Source organism: Peromyscus californicus, unplaced genomic scaffold (assembly GCF_007827085.1).
Source record: "Peromyscus californicus insignis strain IS unplaced genomic scaffold, ASM782708v3 Scaffold_4__1_contigs__length_199733344, whole genome shotgun sequence".
In the NCBI taxonomy this organism is placed as follows: domain Eukaryota; kingdom Metazoa; phylum Chordata; class Mammalia; order Rodentia; family Cricetidae; genus Peromyscus; species Peromyscus californicus.
Genome location: NW_026294562.1, coordinates 80,251,844 through 80,273,860, shown reverse-complemented (window position 1 = coordinate 80,273,860; position 22,017 = coordinate 80,251,844). Strand labels below are relative to the sequence as shown.

Here is a 22,017-nt window from a genome sequence, read left to right as displayed (position 1 = left end):
CAGCGACACAATCACCTGGGGGACAGCCTGGCTGTTTCTGAAACAAACATACTGCCCACAGGTCCCCACTGCTTCCCTCCCCAGTCACTACTGAGAGAAAAGATGTGTCAACATAACGATGTCTACTGTCGCTCACGGCACTCTGACCACAGAGAAGCCACTTCAGGCATCCGTTGTTAGAGTAGCTGATGAACAACCCATAGCGCATCCAACCACTGATCCAAGCAACAGGAACAAGTGCCGAAATAATTATGCTGGGTGAAGCAAGCAAACTCCAAGGTGTGCCGAGCCTATGATGGACACACCGACACATCTGTAAAGATGTCAAACAGCATCAGGGGTCGTCCGGGGGGAGACTTGGGGAGGGTGACGGCACTTGGACACTAGAAGGGACAGAGGCTGTTATCTTGTAGTGTAAGGACATGAATCCTCCAGGCTTTGTATCTTCAATGTGTGGGGGCTGTCAGCCTCCGTAGAACCACTCATTTATTATTTTGTTTGACCCTTTTAATTAACTAGTTAATTAACTTATTTATTTATCTATTTATTTATTGCGTCTGTATGACTTGGTACAACTTGAGGAAATCAGTCTTCTTCCACATAAGGGTGGAGGATCAAACTCAGGTCCTCATGCTTGGTGGCTGGAGCCTTTACTGAGGCATCTTGCTGGTCGTGTTTTTTATTTTTATTGTTTTGCCTTGAAAAGGGGGTGTTAATTGATGTGTGTGTGTGTGTGTGTGTGTGTGTGTGTGTGTGTGTGTGTTGTGTGTGTTGTGTGTGTGAATGTGGGTGGCTTATGCTGTCATGATGTATGCTGTTGTGTTCTCCTGTGACTAAGGAACCAGTTGCAAGATTTTTCCCTCCAGGAACCAGTTGCAAAATTTTTCCCTTCCGGGCCCACTTTGCCTGTAAGAGGAGGAAGCAGCCACAGGGGGGCGCACCGAGACGCTGTCTTCTGGGGAAAAAAAAAGACTATCAACTTGTTTAGAAGAGGGATCTGCGGGCTTTCCCACGTGATCCGACTTGAGGACACTCATAGATCTCCACCCTGGAGAGCACAACAATCTCACATCTCTGACCAGGCTGACACACACTGTAGCTCTGGAATCATCAGCGGATCACCTCACTTCTTTAATGTCCATTGACTCACTAGGGGATTTGCTCAAATGCAGAGCTTGATTTGCACAGTCAGGGATATGGCTGGAGGATGCTCCTGCTATGGGCTGGAGGACCACAAGCTTAAGGTGTAGGTCACCATCGGAATCTTCAAGAGGATTGGATTCAACCGCAGGGACCTGGTCTGCTGTAATCACTCTGTCTCCAGTTGCCTGCTCTAAGTGGTCCAGGGTTGCCTTGGGAACTCACTCTCCACCCTCGAGGGTTTGCTCCATCCACTAGGACCAAGATATCACTATGTCACTCTCCCAACACAGTTGGGGATTGGGAGGGAGTCACTGGGGTGCTGTACAGCCTTGGCTCCAAGGTCCACACCAAGTGTGAGTGCATTCCACAAAAGGGCAAAGTGTCACAAAAAAACAGTGAGGCTATGACTACTGTTCTGTGACTGCGACATCCCCAGCTCTGTTACTGGAGAAGAGGGCACTACCCAAAGAAGCATGCCAGCAGTCCCCCAGAGGGGACGAGTTAAATAAACTATAGTGCACCCAGAAACTGGAATGCCCAGCCACCATGCAATGACGTACATCTATGGAGATGACAGTAGGGTGCCATTTTTTTTTATTTGGGGGAAAATAATATCAATGAGCCACACTTCCCCTCCAATGACAATGCTGAATCTTAGAAAGCATGGAGTGGAGGAGGGGTTGTTAGGGTTAGGTGCAGTTTGGTATTGGGACAGGGTTGTGTAATTGGAAAGGGGTCCAGGTAAGATGAAAAAGGATAAACTGCAGCCCTCACCACCCATGGGACTCAGGATATCTGATGTCAGGGGTCGGAAGGATGGAGTCACACAGGGGGCAGGTTAAAGCCACATCCGACCACACTCTTTCCAGTTAATGCTTATCCAAGTCAGCTAGGAGAGGTGGTGGGTCTGTTGCCTTGTCTGTACAGCACACCCTCCCATTTCTAGAAACTTCAAACTGGTTTCCTTCTAGGAACAACAAAGTACATTCAGTCCCTCCTCTGTGACTGGCGCATAGTTGAGCACATGACCCAATGGTCTGTGTCTGACCAAGGGAGTTAGGCCTGTTGTCAAATCTTTTAAGGAATCTCTGCTTCCTACTGGCCTCGAACGTTTGAAGAAGTCGCCCGAGCTTTTCAGGATCCTGATGGAGAAAACGTTTGCTAGAGAGTGAAGATAAGATGAAGCCCAGCCTGAGAAGCGACACTGAGGCCGCCATCTGAGTGGCTGGAGTCTGCGGGGACCGAAGCTTTGGATTCCGAGCCAGCCAGCCTTCTTGCTCAAACTAGTTTGAAGTGAGCAGCTCACGCTCCTGTGCCAACTAATAAAGATACTTGGGACTCCGATGCAATGCCCATTGCCTGTTGTTTTTTTCTAAAACTTATTTTGAAAGAGCGGACAGTTAGACCCAGACACTCTTTTCTCTTATAAATATATTCACTTTTTACTGCTCAAAGGCAGAATTGTACCTGTGGGAGAGTAACCTCACCGTGTGGCTGTGTGCAGTTCCTCCTGCAGGCACAAGACCACTTGAGACAAATTCCAGCAAGAAGGTGGTGTCACACACAACGTGAGGAACTGTATTAAAGGGTCGCAGCATTAGGAAGGTTGATCTAGACTTTGGGATTCCTCTTGACACATAAGGAACTCCGGTCACTCGAGACCCATGTTCTGAAGTTGTAACAAATACCTGGGAGGGAATAGCTGGAAAAGGACCTGAGCTGTCACCATCCGGGTGACAGAAATCACACTGGCTGGGCTTATTCACACCGTTGCTTCCACCTAAAATTTCTTACTGTTTTTAGTGATGTGTGTCTGCACCTGTGTATAGGTATGTGCAGGTTACTACAGAGATAGGAGGCATCAGATGCCCATGGAACCCAGGTTACAGGTGGTTGTGGGCAACCTGATGTGGGTGCTGGGAACCGAACTCAGTCCTCTGGAAAAGCGGTATGTGCTCTTAAGCACTGAGTCATCTCTCCAGCCTTGCTCCCATTTTTAAAGGAAAAATTTAAATACAGTGGCATGATATATCTTAAGCTATTCCATGGTTTTTAATGGTGGAATGCATCTGAAATCTCAGTGCTGGGGGCGGGGGGCAGAAATAGGTGGATCCCTGGAGTCCACTGGCCAGCCAACCAGCCGAACTGATTGATAAGTTCCTGACTCACTGAGAGAGACCCTGTGATGGCTATCCTTGGTTGTCAACTTGACTATATCTGGAATGAACTACAATCCAGAAATGGACAGTATCGATTCCTCAGGAGTCCAAGGAGCTTTGCTATGTCCGGTGTGGGATATCAGGGGGGAAAAAAATCTACGTACACTATGTTCTTATGTCTGTTAACTTTATTCCTCTAAGACAACATTCTACCAATTCAGCTATAGCTCCACCAGGCATTCAAGGCAGGAACAACTCTAGACATGACAAGCTCTATATCCATCTACTCTATTTCTCTGGGATGAAACCCTGCCTCCATAACTGCAGTTCCGTCCAGCTCCCTAGCTCATAGCCCTGCTAAGGACTAACTCCTATGCTTTCAGGCTCATCTTCGTCCTCTGTGTCCTCTTTCTCCATCTCTGCTTCTCTCTACTCCTGGCACTCAGAAAACTCTACTGGAGATCTGTTTACCCTCTATGAAACCTCTGTCATCCACTCTTCTCTCTCGCCATGCTGTTCTGTCCTTGTCTACAGAAAATGCCTGCCTTCTCTTTCCCTGGGCACCTCATTCCCTGCCTCCTGGGGAATGTTGTTTTATCTCTCACCTTGATATGTAAAAACCTCTTTTGTTCTCAGTCAAAATGCTCTGAGAAAATCACCAGGCCTCCTCAAGGCGAGGGTCTGAGCTTCGTTAGCACAGGAAACAAAGCTAGGTGTCTCCTGCCAGCTTGTCTCCTAAACTCAGCGGGGTAGTTAGTAACTTAGTAGGTACAGCAGGTCTGGGGAGATGAGCTGTTTACCAACTGGTCTGGGCACGCAAGGACAGCTGGAATATTAAAGGCTGGGTAACACCAAATATTCATAATAAATGGCTTTACCTTTTGACAGACCCTTGGCTGGTTAAAGTTCAGCTTTAATACACAGCTGAATCTCTATGATATATTCTTGCGGCCCTCGAGAGGACAGCACATTTTTTAATCTGAATTTTTTTTTTTTTTTGGTTTTTCGAGACAGGGTTTCTCTGAGTAATTGTTCTGGCTGTCCTGGAACTCACTTTGTAGCCCAGGCTGGCCTCGAACTCACAGAGATCCACCTGGCTCTGCCTCCCGAGTGCTGGGATTAAAGGTGTGCGCGCCACCACCGCCCAGCTTGATCTGAATCTTGAGGCAAGAAGACAACATGCTTTTGATCCAGACCTTAAGGCGGGAAGGCACATCTTTAATCTGGGTCACGCCTTCTTCTGGAATCCTATGTAAGGACAATGGAAGAAGGAGGGGCTTGTTCTTTGCCTGTTTGCCCTCACCTTGTCAGCACATCCATTCCAGCTGAGACACCCAGCCTCGGGGGACTGAGCAGCTACTAGATTCTGGGACTTTCCGTTCACAACCAGCCTTGTCGTGCAGGACTGCAGCCTGTAAGTCATTCCAATAAATCCCCCCCCCTCTCTATATATATATTGTATTTATATCGATATATATTTGCTCCGATTCTCCCGCTGTCTCCATCCCAGACTATAATGCGGTCTTTCCAGCCTTTGAGCTTCCTGTCACTGGGGCATCACTTTTGATGATGCTCTTTCACTTTTGAAACTCACTGCAGACATTGTGAGTCTGCATTGGCTTGTGCCTGGTTTGTTGTCGTTTGCTTTGCTGTGCTGCGGACGGAATGCAGGGCCTGGCACACGCTAGGCAAGTGTTCTGCCATGGGCTCCACCCAGTCCAGTGGGCTCCCCCTATGTAGCTCTTTAGAAAGGTGAGCCGCTTCCCTGCTCTCCTGTTCCAGGACTGCTGTGTGGGGGTGTTTGCAGGAGGCTGGTTTTCATGCCTCTTGAGGGGTATCTCAGGGTGGAACAGCTGTATCCCGGGAGATACGTTCACCTGTGAGGGACATCTGGACAGTTCTGTAGGTAACATACCTGGACATTATGTTAAGTACAATAAGCCAGACTCAGAAAGACAAACAGCCAGGTTTTCTCTCATAAGTGGAATTCAGATTAAATATATATATATAATATATATATTATATATATATGTACCTTTGTATATGACAAGGAAGTAGAAGGGACCATCTGGGGGATGGACACATTCATTCTATGGAGGGGCGGGAGGGAGGAGCAAGAGCGGGTGATGGAGGCAAAGACAGGCACCGCACACACAGGTTTCTTCTTGCATGTGGAACATGGGTTTAAACTTACATATGTGTATGTGGGGGTCTAGAGACTGGGAACGGGGGGGGGCAGTCTTGAGAAGAGTTCTTTAAGGGAGGTAGAGGGAAGGAAGAGCAGGCAAGAGGCCACACGTTACAGATTTGGGAGAAGGAAAAGAGCCAGCTAGAGGCAGGCAAAGGATGACTTAGATGAGTGCAGTGACACAGGTATGGAAACGCCATTGTGAAGCCCATTGCTTTGCATGCTGTCTTAATTTTTAAAATGGAAGAAAGTATGTGGGGCATGTAGGGAAGGGAACGTGTGTAAAATGGGGGATGGAGACCGGGGAAGGTGAGGGGGGTTGGTGAATGAAAGTACAGCATACACATACAAAGATGCCTCAGTGAAAGCCATTAACTAAAAGATATAACATGAACAAAAAATAAAAAAAAGAAAAGCCACAGAAGTGGGGGCGGGGAGTGTGGATCACAAACCCCAATAGTTCTCTCCAACGGCTCTTCTTTATCATACTGGGTAAAGGCAGTGACGTCTGGCAGTGAGAGCAACTGTCAGAGGTGACAGCCCTAGCCGGACAGGACACCTCTGGCCCTCACATGTGACAATCATGAGCTTTGTAGAACATTCCTAAAAGGGGCCTAAATGGTGACGCCTTTGAGGCGTGGCTATCCCTCCCGCGGGGATACGCGCTCTGCAGTTGGGTGGCACCTCCCCATGTCCTGCTTTGCTAGATAAACAGGCTTTCTCTGAAAGCTCTTAGAACCTCCCTTCCCTCCACAAGATGTGCTCAAAGAAATTAGGACTGGATTGGGGCTGCCGTGTGTCATCCACAACAACTCACTTCTGTCCCTGGTGCTGGGTCCTCCAGCCACCAATCACAGGCCCCTGACCTCCCTTCTCAGCTGCTCCTTTCTCTCTTTCGGTCTTTTTCACTGGTCTCTGCCCTCCGGACCAGTGCATAGTACCAGGTCCAGCTGCACACGTCTCCAGGCCGCTGCCTCGGCCCTCTGAAGACTCTAGAATTCCTTGCTCTGCATTTACACCTTAGCTCTGCCACTTGGATGGACTAGCTGGATCCTCACCTTTCCCTACGGCCAGGAAAATGGGCACGCTAACAGGACCTGCCTCGGAGTCTATTGGAAATGTCCACACACACACACCAAGCACTTAGACAGAACCTGGTGCGGACAGACATAAGCTTGCGTGTCTCTTGCCTTAGGGCTACTCTGGGCCGGGGGCAGGGACGGAGAGAGAGAATGTAGCCACAGCTGCACTCCAGCTGTGACTGTCTTGTGATGCATGCCTGCTGTGGCCAGCAATTTGTATTATTCCAGAAAGGTGGGATATTCAGGCTGGGGTCTCAAGCTACGTTTTGGGGTGCTGTGCCAAATGTACCTGGCAAAAGCAAATTAAGCTGTGGTGATGAAGTGGATCGAGCTACAAAGCAGCGGCGGCAGCAGCATGAGACCCTAGCTGTGTGGCAGCCACAGTCAGGAGGCAGAGAAGGATGAATGAATGTGCTCAGCTCACTTTTTTTTTTTTTTTTTAGTGTGTGTGTGTGTGTGTGTGTGTGTGTGTGTGTGTGTGTGTGTGTTGTACAATGTGTGTGGGTGCACTCACCCTTGTACATGTGGGGAAGCCAGAGGTTGAAGTCAGGTACCTTCCTCTATCATTTACTACATTATGATGATGATGATGATGATGATGATGATGATGATATTTTTCAAAACAGGGTCTCACTATGTAGCCCTGGCTGTCCTGGAACTCACTCTATAGACGAGGCTGGATTCAAACTCACAGAGATCTGCCTGTCTCTGCCTCCCCGGTGTTGGGATTAAAAGCGTGCACCACCACACCCTTCTGCTACCTGATTTTTGAGGCAGAGTCACTGAACCTGGAGCTCATTGATTGGTAGACAGGCTGGCCAGTGAGCCCTGGGATCTGCTTGTCCCCACCTCCTAGTGCTGGGATTACAGACGTGCATGTGATGCCCAGATCTTTACATGGAAGCTGGGGATCCGAACTCAGGTCCCTGTGCTTGCACAGCCCTCCTCTCATGCTTTCTTTTTAACTCATCCCATAGGAGGGTGCTGCCCACATTCAGGGTCGGTTTCCCGGGTTACACCTCTCTGGAAACATGCAGGCAGACACACTGGCAGGTGTCTCCTAGGTGGTTTTTAATCCGGTAACACTGACAGTGAAGATTATGCACAGCAGTCTGCAAATGCTGGTAATTAAATGAAAATGTTTGCAGCCCTGAGCTGCTGGAAGCCTTGCAGCTCTTCCCCTGACTATCCTGGAGTACTGACTCCTATGTGAGCTCTGTGCATGGCTCAGTACCTCCTGACGGTTTGTCCAGATGCTGTGGGCCTGCCCTGCTTTGGTCTGAAGAGACGGAGAAGCGTAGTTACTGCTGCACTGGCTGCTACTGGCAGTGGTTGGGGCTGGAAAAGTCCTTCTGGGCATGTCCCTTTTGTCTCCTGCACCCCCCTCCTCCCCCTGCTCCTCCAGCTGTCCTAAGGCTGCCTACTCCCAGAGTGGAGGGGAGGCGGGAGAGTGGGTGAGCAAAGCAGCCCAGTGCCCAGGCTCTAGTCTCCCCTGCCTCTCCAGGCCATGGGCCCCCTGCCAGGTGAGGGCACTGGCCAAGGCCCAGTGAGAGCAGGGCAGGCCCCTTTCCTCGCAGGGGCCTGCTCAGAGTTCAAGGGTTCTGGGGAGATCATCCAGGCTTCCTTTAAACTGCTGCTGCAGCCGAGGCTGGAGTTTGGAGTTTGACCTGTGTGGAACTTTCTCAGCAGGAAGGCAGAACCACCGCTACCCTCTGCCGCAAAGGACAGGAAATCCCAGGGGTGTCCCTCCTCACAGTCCCTGAGAACCTAGGGCGGTAGGGTCTGCATCCAGAAGAAGGTAAGACCCCTCTTCCCCAAGATGCCCACTCTTCAAGCTGGGAAGCCCTTTGGGTCTGAGGACTGGACAACCACTCTCACAGAGATCCCATCTGTGAACTTCATGGGAATCAGAGAAAGTTGGTTTGCTCTTGGCCTACAGAGGTTGGTTTGGGGGTGTCAGCAGCTGACAGTATAGGCCAAGGCATCTCAGTTCTTCTACCTCATCAAGTTCAGGGACATTGGGGGATGGGAGCCCCGGGTTCCTTATCTGTCAAATGAGGATTTGGAGGTCAGCCTGGCCCAGCCCCCCAGGTGTGGCAGAGCAGGCTTCCCAGAGTTAAGGAAAGGGAAAGGAGCCAGAGCGGCCACAGGAAGCTGGAAGGATGTATTACTGCTGAAAATGAGCAAGGCAAAGCCATGGCCCACCTGCACAGCCCACCTGCACTTCTGGGATCTCTTCCAACTGCACAGCTGCCAGGGAGGGTGGGTGCACAGACATGCCCTAAGGCCCTTGAACAACTTGCTCAAGGTGACAGAGCATAGGGCAAAGCTGAGACCCAGCCCCCTGCGGCTATGAGCTGGTCAGCTCTGGGGAATGGTTGATAGGCGACTGTGAACCTCTGACTTTGAGAAATGCTGCCCTTGGTGGGATATTTGTTTGCAAGACCGGAGTTTATGGAGTGTCTGCTTTGGGGGCATGAGATGAGACAGACAAATTATCCCTGCTTTCCTGGTGCTTACAGTACTGTGAGACAAGGAGTTACAGGAGAGTCCTACAAACGGTGTGCCAGGCTTCATTAAACCACAGAGTAAATCACATTTGATATGAAAGGAAATAACTTGGGGGTCTGACTTAAGCTGAGGCCAGGAGAAGGCAGATGGGATGTATGTCAGTTGGCATCTAAGTAATGAGGAGGGTTTTGTGAAACTAGGGGAAAGTGTGTCAGACAGAGTGAATGGGAGCCAAAGACCCTGAGGTCAGGACAGCTTTCAAAGAATAGACAGAAGCAAGCAAGTGATCTGATTTGTGTTCAAATACTCTTTGGCTTCCATAGAAGGGAGAGGTTAAAGCAATCTAAATTAGCAGTGGGTAGGAAGAGCGTAACTCCTTACTGTGGGCTGGACATGGGTGAAGGTAGCAAGATGTTGGCGATTTAAGGGAAATGAACAGGTTAAAGGTATGTTTTGGAAGGAGAGGAGAACAGAACTAGAGTTGGTTAGATTCAGGGAGTTGAGAAGGACATAAATTATTTGATCAATGTTTGTATGCCATGACATCTTTGGTTCTTAGACACAGTGCTTGGCACACCAAGATGCTCATATTGTCACTTGTCGGATGGATGGATGTACAGATGGATGAATGGATATATGGATGGGTGGGTGGATGGGTGAATGGGTGAATGGATGGATGGGTGGATGGATGGATAGTTGAATGGGTGGGTGGGTGAATGGATGGATGGTGGATGGATGGATGGATGGGTGGTGGATGGATGGGTGGTGGATGGATGGATGGACAGATAAATTCTTGGGGTGGGGTAGATACATGCAGGATGGATGAACAGACTGGTGGATGGCTGGATCCATGGATGGATTTAAGGACTTAAGGATGCTTTGGGCTTTGGGTGTGAGTGGTTAGTGACATGGCCAAAGTGGCAGAGGCACCTGCATTTCTGATGAAGAGTTTGGTCTTTGGCCTGAACATGCTAACTTTGGATATCTGTAGGCATGCATGCAAAATGTCATGGTGGCATTTGAATGAACACGCCTGGGCTAAATAGATGATCTTGTGACTTCCACTCTGGTATTTCAGGGCAGGGCCATTCCTGAATGGGATGGGTGGATGGGAAGACTAGTTTCCTGCACTACCATTTGTTACCCTCTGTGGCCTATTAGGGAAAACCACCTTGCTCTGCCATGCTTAGAAATTCTTCCCCCACCACCAGAACTGTGGTTTTTCCTAATGGGCTGGGATGAGCCAGCCCAAAGTCTCAGTCTACCCATCAGCCCTTTCCACAGTCCTCTGTCAAGCATCAAGAGGTCAGAAGCCACAGAGGCCAGTGAGCCCCCTCTTGCATCAGCCCTAGGCCTTCTCAGTCTTCTTGGCTTTGCAGAGGCCTCTCTCTCCCTAGCTAGGCTGGTCTACCACCAACTGCCGTAGACCAGGCCAGCCTGTGGCTTTGAAGTGACAGGTTCCTCCACAGCAGTGAGGAAGGAGGAGGTTGTGAGCGACTCCAGGTCAAGGCTTGGTGCCACATCTGACATTCTCCTGCCAAGGGTTCCTGTCTTACAGAGGGGTAGGGGCTGAGAGATTGAACCCAGGCTGGGGCCTAGTTCAGTCATTTACCAGTGGCATGGCCTCGGTTCAGGCCTCGGCTTTACCTGTTCAGTGGGGTTAATCAGAGGCCTGACCTTACGATGCTGAGTTGCAAATGAGATTCACACCGTAAGCGGCCAAGTCTCCCTGACCACAAAGTTCACACTCTCCTTTCTCCCCCTACTGCATGTATTTGAAGAATGTGAACGTATCAAACGTCCTGTTCTCAACTACATGGCACAGCTCACTTGTTTACCGTGATGGACACCTGACAGTTGATCTCATGTTGTAGATGGGGAAACAGCCTCAGAGAGCTTATTGCTCTAGATCTCAGCTAGAGGAAGCAGAGGAGAGATTTGAGCCAGGGCTCCGAGGTTCTGAAGTCTGCACAATTGGTTTACAATGACGCATCTATTTCCCAGGGAGTCTTTTGCCCATGGTTAAAATTTGTAATTAAATGGTAGTTGTTGTTTTTTTTCTTGGTGCAAGGGAACCACTTTCTGCCTCATGTGGGTTTTTTTTTTCTTTCTTTCTGGGAAACTTGGCAGAAGTATCAAGCTTGACACTTGATGTCCAGAGTGTCTCTAACACACAAGGAAGGCGTTAGGCTGCGAGTCCTGGGACATGGCTAACACTTCTTTTTCACCCATTGTGAAAAGTTTGGAACACACATAAATGATTAAAAATGTGACCCTCGTCAGCAGGCACACAGAGGGCCCAGGCTGAGACAAGAAACGGAGCGAATACAGTTGGCTACCTGCGGCCCTGACCTCTTAGCCTAGTTTCCTGGTTTGCTTTTGTTTGTCCTTGCATTGTGGTGTGGAAAATTTTCACATCTCCCCTAGCACAAGCATTGAGTAGAAGGGCAGAAGGGAAGGGTGAGAGCTGTCCCTGTTCAACTGAGCTTCCTTTTGTGCTCTGGCCACCAGGCAACCTCAAGGGCAGCCTGTTCCCCTAGCAAAGAAAGCCTTTGTCAGAACTCGCTGCCCTCACCCCACCCCTCAGGAAGGGAGCTGGCAGGGGCTCTGAGAAGAGGACCTCAGGGCCCACCCATCACTTGGCCCTCTAAGGCAGGCTGGGATCAAATCACCATGGTGCTCTGTGCAAAAGGAGCTGGATGGAGGTCATTTTACTTACTTAGTGGTCTGGGTAGCCACAGCATGGCCAGGGCCTGGGGTGAAAACCCGTGGGGTTGGAGGCAAGGCTGCCTCCCTAGGTGTCCAGAGCTTGGCACACAGCTAGTACCTAAGAAATACTTGCTCCACTGAGCCCCGAAGTCTGATAGAGCTCACCATAGAGAGCCTGGCACACAGATGATATCTAATGAACGTGCCATTGAACTTCTGGGGCCTAGCCCAGAACCTGGCACACGGCCGGTACCCACTAAATGTCTTACTGAGGGGCTGGAGAGACGGCTCAGTGGTTAAGAGCCCTTTCTGCTCTTCCAGAGGACTTGGGTTTGGTTCCTGGTACCACACAGTGGCTCATAACATTCTATAACCCTGGTGCCAGAGGATCCAGCAGCACTCCCTTCTGACCTTATGAACATACATGGTGCACATATGCACATACATGCATCCCAGCATGCACACGTGAAATAAAGTAGATAAAACACTTTGAATGTCTTACTGCATGTCCAGGGCATACCATGGAGCCTGCCACATAGCTGGTGCCTAACGAATACCTTACTGAGTCCAAGTTCTGGCGCAAATAAGACACCCAGTGGCACCTAATGCGTTTTTGTGGGAAAAGAGCAGAGCGAAAGGGAAGTAAGGAGGGATGGGGGGGGCAAGACAGATAGCTGCATGGAGACTCCGACCTTCTGTCCGACGTTCCAGTAGCACCTGTGGCTTTGACTGTGGCATATCCAGGGTCTGACCCAGCTCACTTTGGCGTCTTGATGTCTTGTTTCTCACCCACGAGGTGAAGGTGTGGCCAGGAGGATGAAATGAGAGGACACAGGTGTGCGACACACGTTGCACCTATGCTAGTCACAGTGAGGTCACAGTGAGGTCACAGTGAGGTCAGAGCGGTACAGTGTGTTGAACGTCAGGGAAGGTGCGGGGAAGCTGCAGGTCTGGGTTCCCAGCATCCGTGGTCCATTTCCTGTCCCCACCATGAAGATGCAGTCTCCCAGCTCCAAGGTCTCTGGATCACTTCGAAGCTGTGCCAGCCTCCCCTGCAGTGATGAAAGACTTGTTTATCTGCAGGTCCCCTCAGTGCCTGGCAGGCAATGGGCGGGAAGGGGCCTGGGGGGCGGGGCCGGGGACGTGGATGGCCCTGAGGGCTCCAGCAGAAGGCTGCTGACCCTTCTCCCTTCTCGCTTCCCTTCCTTCCCAGACCTTCGGTTTTCTAGATCCATCTACCCCTGTCCCAGGTACAGCAACTATCCCACCTGAAGTTGCATCCTGTGCTTACCCAGGGTTCCCTGTTTCTGAAGCAGCGGGTCAGCCGAGCTGGGTTCCAGGCCCAAGTCATTGGCTGTGTGACTTCAGACAGGATGCTACATCTTTAGGACCGACAACTTCCTCACCTTTAAGGACAGTGGGGTTTTGACCCTTGAGATAACTCCCAAAGTCCGTGGAGCCCCCTCCTCCTCGAGCCTCTTTCAGAGCTGGAACCTACCAAGCCCCACCCCAGCTCTGAACCTTATCTCTGCTTCTCTTAATACCACAGCTTAGGTATCATCATCCCATTCTGACAGGAGCCAGGGATCGTAAAGTAAAATCCTGACCTCGCTGGGCCTCAGGGGAGGGCAGCACTGGATGGGCGTTTGCCTGCTCCTTCCTTCTGTGTTAGGACCCAAAGCCTCCCTCCTTGCTTCCTTCTTCACCACAAGGGCTTATATCTCACTGGCTCTTGTCTTCTCTTCCCTGGAGGGGGCCTCCTGTCCTCGGTCTGAAAAGCTGGGAACATCACTGCATCGACTAAAAGCAAGGTCCTGCCTAGGGAGAGACAGCCAGGGCTGGCCGAGAGGGGCCTTGCAGGGCCTGGAGGACCCTGGAGGCAGCATCTCCTGTATGGGTTCTTGCAGGAGACCTACTTCGGCTGGGGTGTGTTGGGGGAGTAAGGGGATTGGGGGTTCAGGTCCCAAAGAGGATGTGTGAAGTTGGCGGGGGTGGGTGGGGTGGGTGGGTGGGGTGGGGGGTGGGGTGAGGAGGTGGGGTAGGCGGGGGACCACACAATTTGAGGGTGAATTGGGATGGCTGCCAGCAGTGTTTAGTTGAAAAAAGACTACACTTTTTATACTCTGTTGTTGCACCTAGAGGATTAAACGGGAGACAAGAGGCATGTGAGCTGGTGTGGTTTGAGGTCATGGGTCAAGGAATCTAGCATTGACACTGACAACAGGCGCCAGTATGTTAATGAAGGGCCACAAGTTCCTTTTGCTAGAGATAAGGAGAAGACTGCTTAATCAAGCAGGAACTTTCCTCAAGCCCCCAAAGGAATGGAAGCCCTTATCAAATCGCCTGACCCTGGGAAAAGGACTTCTGGGGAGCAGGCAATATATTACAATTTCTTAGTCTTACTAGATGGGCCTGTTCCCCTCACAGGCTCCCAAAAGGGAAGGTCCTGATGTCTTACTCTTTCCCCATTATACTGCACCATTCTGATCTCTCTACACTTAATAACTGAACTCTTGCCCTTACTGGCCTCAGGCTCGGGATCTGAATTGCAGGCATTTCATCCTTGGGATCAGGTGTGTCTAGTAAATATCTAACTTTCCTGTTCCTGGTGTAATTAGGAGGGCACAATGGGATTCCTGGTTCCACCGTGGTGGGGATTTTTTCCCAAAGAGTTATTTTGTTTAGAGAGGCTACCATTGTACACATTTTCATACTTTACCAAAGTCCACAGAAAATTCCCAAAGGGAAGGGCATTAATAGTGAGAATCATTAAAAATGAAAGTTAAAAAGGTGCTGGATAAGTGTGGTCTGCAATGTTGAAGTGCTGGAACTTTGTCAAGCAGCAATGCTCACCATGCAGCCCACGCCAGGTTCTCAAAGAAGAGCCTACAATTGAGGGACCATTTTGGCTCTCACAACTTGGAGGATGCTCCGGGCATGTAGGGGATACAGACCAGAGATGCTGCTGAGCATCCCATAATGCCTATGACATTCAAAATGACTTCCTGGTCAAACAAGATTCCTATCTCTTACCTTAGACAAAAATTGTTATACCCAGATCTTGGGAACCCCCAAAAGACCACCAAAGAGACCAAATCCCGCATGTAAAAGCCAAGAGCCTTTATTATCTTCAATCTCTGAGCTTAGTCTCTCTGTCTGTCTGACTCAGGAGTGAGAGCAGAGAGCCCAGAGTCCAGGCAGGATGAGGTTTTTATCATATAGCAGAGGTCTGGGGTGAGGGGATTTTCTAGGTTCGGAACCCTGACTGGATGACATTTGTCTAGGGGTACAGGGACTGTTTGGAATGTCAGGTATTTCCTCTTAGATGCAGGCCCCACTGGGTGGGGTCAACTTATGGTTCTTCCTGGGTCCATGGGTTGCCTGCCAGAAACTGTGTCTGGGCCTCAAAGCCCATCAGGGCAGCTGTGTGATCAAGCTGTTTTGGGGCCCTTCTACAAAATCAGTTTAAAAATTGGTCAAAGACCTGATGTAAGGCATGAAGCTCTGAACCTCCTGGAGCAAAACATCCAAGAGGCAGGAGCAGGCAAGGCCTTTTCAAAAGCACTTCCGCCATGCAGGCTGACAAGAGGGATCAATGAGTAGGATTGCATGGAGTTAAAAAGCTTCTGCAAAGCAAAGAAAACCACTAGAGAGAAGAGACAGCCCAGAGAGTGGGAAGAAATGGCAGGGGATTAATATCCAGAATATATAAAGAGCTGCAAAGATTAAACACCAAATTGCCATAATCATCAAATCAATGAACAGGCAAAGTGAGCTGAGTGGACAGTTCCCTAAAACAGAAATATAAGTGACCAATAAGTATTTGAATAAATGGCCAACATCCTTCAACTAGAAGGAAATAAAAATCAAAACTCATTTGAGATTCCATCCCACCTGTCCAAATAAAACAAGTGCCCACAAACGCTGGCAGGATGTTCCAAAGAGGAACTCAGATTGCTGTTGATGGCAGTGCAAACTGGGGCAGCCACTTTGGGTGTCAACACAATGGTTCCTCAGAAAATGAAAAGTAGTTTGAGGCCAGCCTGGTCTACAGAGTGAGTTTCAGGATAGCCGGGCTACACAGAGAAACCCTGTCTCAAAAAACCAAGAAAAGAAAAGAAAGTAGAACTACCATGTGCTCCACCCCTGGCATATACTCAAAGGCTCAAAGTCAGCATTCCACAGATTCACAAGCATGCTGCGCTTATTGTTTTCAAAAGCCATCTCAGGAGCTAGCCTAGATGTCCATCAACAGAAGAAGATATAAAGACAATGGAATTTGGGGGCTGGAGAGATGACTGAGCAAGTACGAGCATGTACTTTCAGGGGCTCCGTGTTCAGTTCCCAGCACCCATATTGAACAACTCACAACCGTAACCTGTAACCTCAGCTCCAGGATTTGACTCCCTATTCTAGCCTCTGAGGGCACCTGCACTCATGTGCAGATGCCCACAGGAAGACACACAGACATAGATGCATAAATAAATCATCAAAAAGAGGAAGCGAAATTTTACCTAGCCATAAGAAGAATGAAACAATAAGATCTGCAGGACAATGGATGGAATTGGAAATCATCATGTTAAGCAAAATAAACCATACTCAGAGGGTGGTCATTGCACATTTTCTCACACAGAAACCAAACTTCATAAATATTAATGTGACATGAACATAGAAGGGGGGGACTGTAAGAGGGAAGAGGAGGTCAAAGTGGGGGAGAAAAAAGAGAGTAATGGGGGATGAAAGACAAAATGTCACACGTTTTCTTTCATGTGGAATCAAGATTTTCTATGTGACAGGAAAGGGGAAAGTTGAGGGAAAGAAGGAAGCCAGTATGAGGGATGAGGGTGGCCAGGTGATATGAGCACAGTACAACAATATATGTGGGTGAGAATGTCATAGTGATGCCAATTCTGCTATAAAAAAAAAAAGTGGATTAGGTCTGGAGAGATGGCTCAGCGGTTAAGAGTGCTTGCTGAACAAGCATGAGGATCAGAGTTTGGATTCCAGCACTCTTTTTTTTTTTTTTTAAAGATTTATTATTTATTATGTATACAGTGTAATGTCTGCATGTATCCCTGCAGGCCAGAAGAGGGCCCCAGATCTATTACAGATGGCTGTGAGCCACCATGTGGTTGCTGGGAATAGAACTCAGGACCTCTGGAAGAACAGTCAGTGCTCTTAACTGCTGAGCCATCTCTCCAGCCCCTGGAGTCCAGCACTCTTGTGACAAGTCATTCCTACAAAGGCCTGTAACTCCACACATGCATAGACACGTGTACCAGTACACACAGGTGTGATACAGACATATACAACACATAAATAAACCAGCCAGGCTAACATGTCAATAGTAGGCTGGGCATGCTGATTCAGGATCACAGCAGATTTAGAGCCAGCCTGGGCTACACAATAACTTAGGGTGTACTATATAGCAGGGTCCATTCTAAGAGTCCAAGCAAAACAAACAAACCACTCAAAAAGTCAATAGCATTGAGAAAGAGAAAGCCAGTTCTAAGGACCAAGAACACCCTGCTGAGATGCTTAGACCCTTTCTAAAAGTCTAAGCAAAACAAACAAAGCACCCAAAAAGTCAATAGCACTGAGAAAGAGAAAGCCAGCTCTATGCACCAGGTGTATCCTGCTCAGGTGACCAGGCCCTGGACTCTGTGCAGCTCCTAGCAGAAGCAGGATGAGTCTCCCTGTCCCATTTAACAAGTCTTATCAGCAAACTCCAAATAATTCCTCCACTCCTCTCCCTGTGCTGTGGTTAGAATGTGTGTGTCTCCCTAAGAGTCCATAGGTCATGCTGGGTGGCGGTGGCACAGGCCTTTAATCCTTGCGCTCTGGAGGCAGAGGCAGGAGGATCTCTGTGGGTTCAAGGCCTGCCTGGTCTACAGAGCGAGTTCCAGGACAGCCAAGGCTGTTACACAGAGAAACCCTGTCTTGAAAAACAAAAAACAACAACAAAAAGAGTCCATAGGTCACAACCCAAACCCCAGTGCTAAGACGTAGGGCCACTGAGAGATGTTTAGGTCATATAGCAAAACCCTCATAAACAGGGCTAGTTCCCTTATAAGAGAAGTTTGCTGGAGGCCGCTTGCTCCTTCCACCCTGGGAGGATGCAGAAAAAGCATTTAATGAGGATCAGCCTTTGCCAGATAGCAAGTCTGTCATCACCTTGGTCGGGGGCTTCTCGGCCTAGAACTGTGGTCAACAGAGTCATGCTATTGATAAATATTTCCAGGGGCCGATGACTCTGTCGTTAAGAACACTGGCTGCTCTTGCAAAGGACCTGGGTTCAGTTCTGAACACCCATATCAAGCAGCTCACCACCACCTGTAACTCCTGTTCCAACGGATCTGACATCTTCTGGCTCTGTAGACACCTGCATGCCCATGGTGCACACACATACACTCAGGCACGAGCATGTACACCTAAAACAAACCTTTAAAAATGTATCCAGGCTAAGGTGTTTTGTTATGGCTACAATAACAGACCCACCAGCCTTCTCACCCACTCTGTGCATTGCCCAGGCAGAGTCATGACCTTCACACTCACCTTCCTGCCCACCTCGGGCTGCTACTTGAGCCTATCTCTTCACTCTCGACTGCCCACGTTATTTTCTTATTATCACCATCAGCGTTATACTGCAGTGCTGGGAATGGAACCTAGGGTCTCGGGCGCACTAGGCAAGTGCTCCACCCCCGGGCCACATTTCCAGGCCCTTCATTTTTCTATTAGAAATTCTTTGACATTCTTTAGCCTGGAGCAAAGGTGTGCACTAGAGATATAGGTCTTTCAGGTTGTGAGAGAGCATTTTGATTGTGACCGTTTATACCACTGGACACCTGGTGTTGGTTTTCAATGTGGCGCTTGTTACCATGCGAGAAAGGTCACAAGGCACGACAAAACCCAGTATCAGAGCTTTATTGGGGGTGGGTGGGGGAACAGAAGAGAGTGACCAGGCCTATGAAAGACATGTGAGGAGCAGGGAGAGAGGGGGGAGGAGGAGAGAGCAAGGAGAAGGGAGGAGTCTGTGACAACTTTTTAAGGATTTCCCTGCACATGCGCATGTGGGCTTATGGAGCTATGCCAGCCATGCATGTGCAGATTGCATAATCATGCAGTGCACTGATGACCTAAGACCCCTTGCTTAGCTACTGAACTGTGCATGTGCGGTCCTATAGCTGGAGGAGTGGCAGAATCCTAACACCTAGTATGTAGAGACCAGATGCAACACATGCTGCCATGTGCAGAACTATTTCATAGCTAAGGTTTCCAGACATCCCAGACAGTCCATGGGGGCAAAAGACATGCTTGCACTATCTAGAACCTTCTCCAGTTTATGGAAGACACTTGTGTACTTGTTTTGTTTTGTTGTTATTTTTTTCTGAGACAGCATCTCTGTACATAGTCCTGGCTGTCCTGGAACTCATTACATAGAACAGGCTAGCCTCGAACTCTCAGAGATCCTTCTGCCTCCCAACTGCTGGGATTAAAGGCATGAGCCACTACTGTGTACTTGTTTTTAATATTCACAGTATTGTCTAAAATAATTTTCCTAAGACTCTAAAATTAGAAGCAAGGTATACCACAGTGATACTTTAGTTGTAAGTTTAATCACTTTCTTTCTTTCTTTCTTTCTTTCTTTCTTTCTTTCTTTCTTTCTTTCTTTCTTTCTTTCTTTCTTTCTTTCTTTCTTTCTTTCTTTCTTTCTTCTTTCTCCTTCCTTCCTTCCTTCCTTCCTTCCTTCCTTCCTTCCTTCCTTCCTTCCTTCCTTCCTTTCTGCCTCCCTCCCTCCTTCCCTCCCTCCTCCCCCACTTGGTGCACATATAAGTTCATGTGTGTGAGTATGTGTGCATGTGTGTGCATATGCAAGTGGATGCTACAAGTCAATTTGGATCAACTTTAGAAGTCTTACCCTCAAGAACCGCCCACCTTGCTTTTTCGAGATGGTGTCTCACTGGACCCGTGGCTAGCCTGACTGGCAAGCAAGCCCTGGAGATACCTCCTATCTCTGCCTCCCAAGAGCCGAGATGACAAGATTGTATCACTATGCCCAACTTCAAACTCAGGTCCTCATGTTTATGCGGAAAGCACTTTATTGACTGACCACTCCCAGCCCGAGGGCTTGAATTCTTTTTTTTTTCTTTCTTTTTTTTTTTTTTGAGATAGGATTTCTCTGTGTAGCCCTGGCTGTCCTGGAACTCACTCTGTAGACCAGGTTGGCCTCAGACTCACCGAAATCCGCCTGCTTCTGCCTCCTGAGTGCTGGAATTAAAGGCATGGGCTAACACTGCTCCTCGAGAGCTTGAATTCTTTAAAGATCTGGTTTGTCTGAGTCTCTGCATTTGTACCACACAGACCATCACAGAGTGTTGCTGTCTCTAGGGGATTTGTCCCAGCCTTGGGCTGCACACTGTTGATGGTGGGGGCTGGCCATTCCTGACTCCACGACTGACAGGGAATAGCATAACCATGCCCATGCCCCCGTCAGAACCACCTAAGGGATTTTGCTAGTTTCTCATCACTGCTGCAGCCAATTATCCCAGACTAGGTGGCTAAAACAATACATTCTTACCTGGAGTTTAAAGTGCTCGATGCTCAAATCTAGGTGTCAGCAAACGGCCGGGGCGATAGTTCAATGGGTAAAGGACTTGCTGTGCAAGCATGAGGACCTTAGTTCAGATCCCCAGTGCCCCCGTATAAAGCTGGGTGGTGCATGCCTGTAATGCCAGCTCTGAGAAGGACAGAGACGGACAGACAGATCCCTGGGGCTCGCTGGGCAGCCAGTCTAGGCACTGGGTGAGATCCAGGTTTAATGAGAGACCTTATCTCAAAAAATAAGGTGGAGAGCCGGAAAATGAAGACACCTGATGGTGACCTCTGCATACCCCGCAGACCTGTGCAGCGGCACACATCCAGGCACATCCACAGCTTGCACACCTTCTACCACACGCACAGGCACTCAACAGCACAGCTTGTCTATCCTCTACCACACACACAGGCCTCAGCAGAGCTGAATTCTTCCTGGAGGTCCTGGACCAGTCTGTTCATTTGTTTTAGTGGCTTCTGGAAGCCACTTGCATTCCTTGGTTCAGGACACCACCATCCCCGGTTCAAAGCCAGCAATGCTGAGCTGGACCTTCTAACACTATCACCTCTCTGGCCCTTCTGATCCGGTGTCATTTGTGATAGCATTAGATGCTCCCGGCTGAGCCACGCACTAGCCTATTTTAAGGTCAGCTGGCTAGCCATCTTGTTTCTTTCTGTGAACACCACATGATCACAGGTTTTGGAGATTAGATATACATACCTTCGGGGCCATTTATTCTGCCTGTCACAGGACTCTCTTAAAATGTCCATGGTCCAAGTGTAATCTCCATAGAAATGGTTTCTTTCTTTCTTTTTTTTTGTCTTTTCTTTTTTTTCTTTTTTTGGTTTCTCAAGACAGGGTTTCTCTGTAGTTTTGGTATCTGTCCTAGCACTCTCTCAGTAGACCAGTCTGGCCTCAAACTCATAGAGATCCACCTGCCTCTGCCTCTGAGTGCTGGGATTAAAGGCGTGCACCACCAATTGCCAGTGATAAATAAAAAGACTTATTTATTATGTATACAGTGTTCTGCCTGCATGCATGCCTACAGGCCAGAAGAGGGCACCAGATCGAATTATAGATGGTTGTGAGCCATCATGTGGTTGCTGGGAATTGAACTCAGGACCGCTGGAAGAACAACCAGTGCTTTTAACCTCTGAGCCGTCTCTCTAGCCCTCTTCTTCTTCTCCTTCTCCTTCTCCTTCTCCTTCTTCTTCTTCCTCTTCTTCTTCTGTCAATTCAACACACAGACACATCTAAAAAGAGACTTTCAGTTGAGGAATTGCCTTCATTAGATTGACCTGGGGGCAAGTCTGTGGGATATTTTCCTAATTGATGTGGAAGGGTACAGATCACTGTGGGCAGTGTCACGCCTAGGTAAGCGGTCCTGGGTAGTATAAGAAAGCAGGCTGAGCAAGCCAGTAAGCCCCACCACTCTATGGCCTCTGTAACAGCTCCTGCCTCCAGGTTCTTGCATGAGCTCCTGGCCTGACTTCCCTCAATGATGGGCTGTGACATGGAAGTGTAAGCCAAATCAACCCTTTCCTTACCAAGCCGCATTTGGTCATGGTGTTTATTACAGCTACAGAAAGCAAACTAAGATACCTAGAAAGATGAACTTTCAATGGAGGAATT

The 22,017-nt window shown here is 48.9% G+C and overlaps 1 protein-coding gene across 4 annotated transcripts in view; it reads left to right on the top strand.

Moving 5' to 3' along the window:
* The first annotated feature begins 7,986 nt into the window (after positions 1 to 7,986).
* The window catches only part of Slc5a11 (solute carrier family 5 member 11), a 59,496-nt gene continuing 45,465 nt past the window's right edge, over positions 7,987 to 22,017 (top strand). Inside the window, exons 1-2 of one of the 4 annotated variants that reach the window (XM_052712321.1) lie at positions 7,987 to 8,095; positions 8,259 to 8,370. The gene's annotated coding sequence lies outside the window, so the exon portion shown is untranslated. Of the gene's footprint in view, positions 8,371 to 22,017 lie in introns of all 4 variants that reach the window. The other 3 variants (XM_052712322.1, XM_052712320.1, XM_052712323.1) reach the window with 3 other exon arrangements.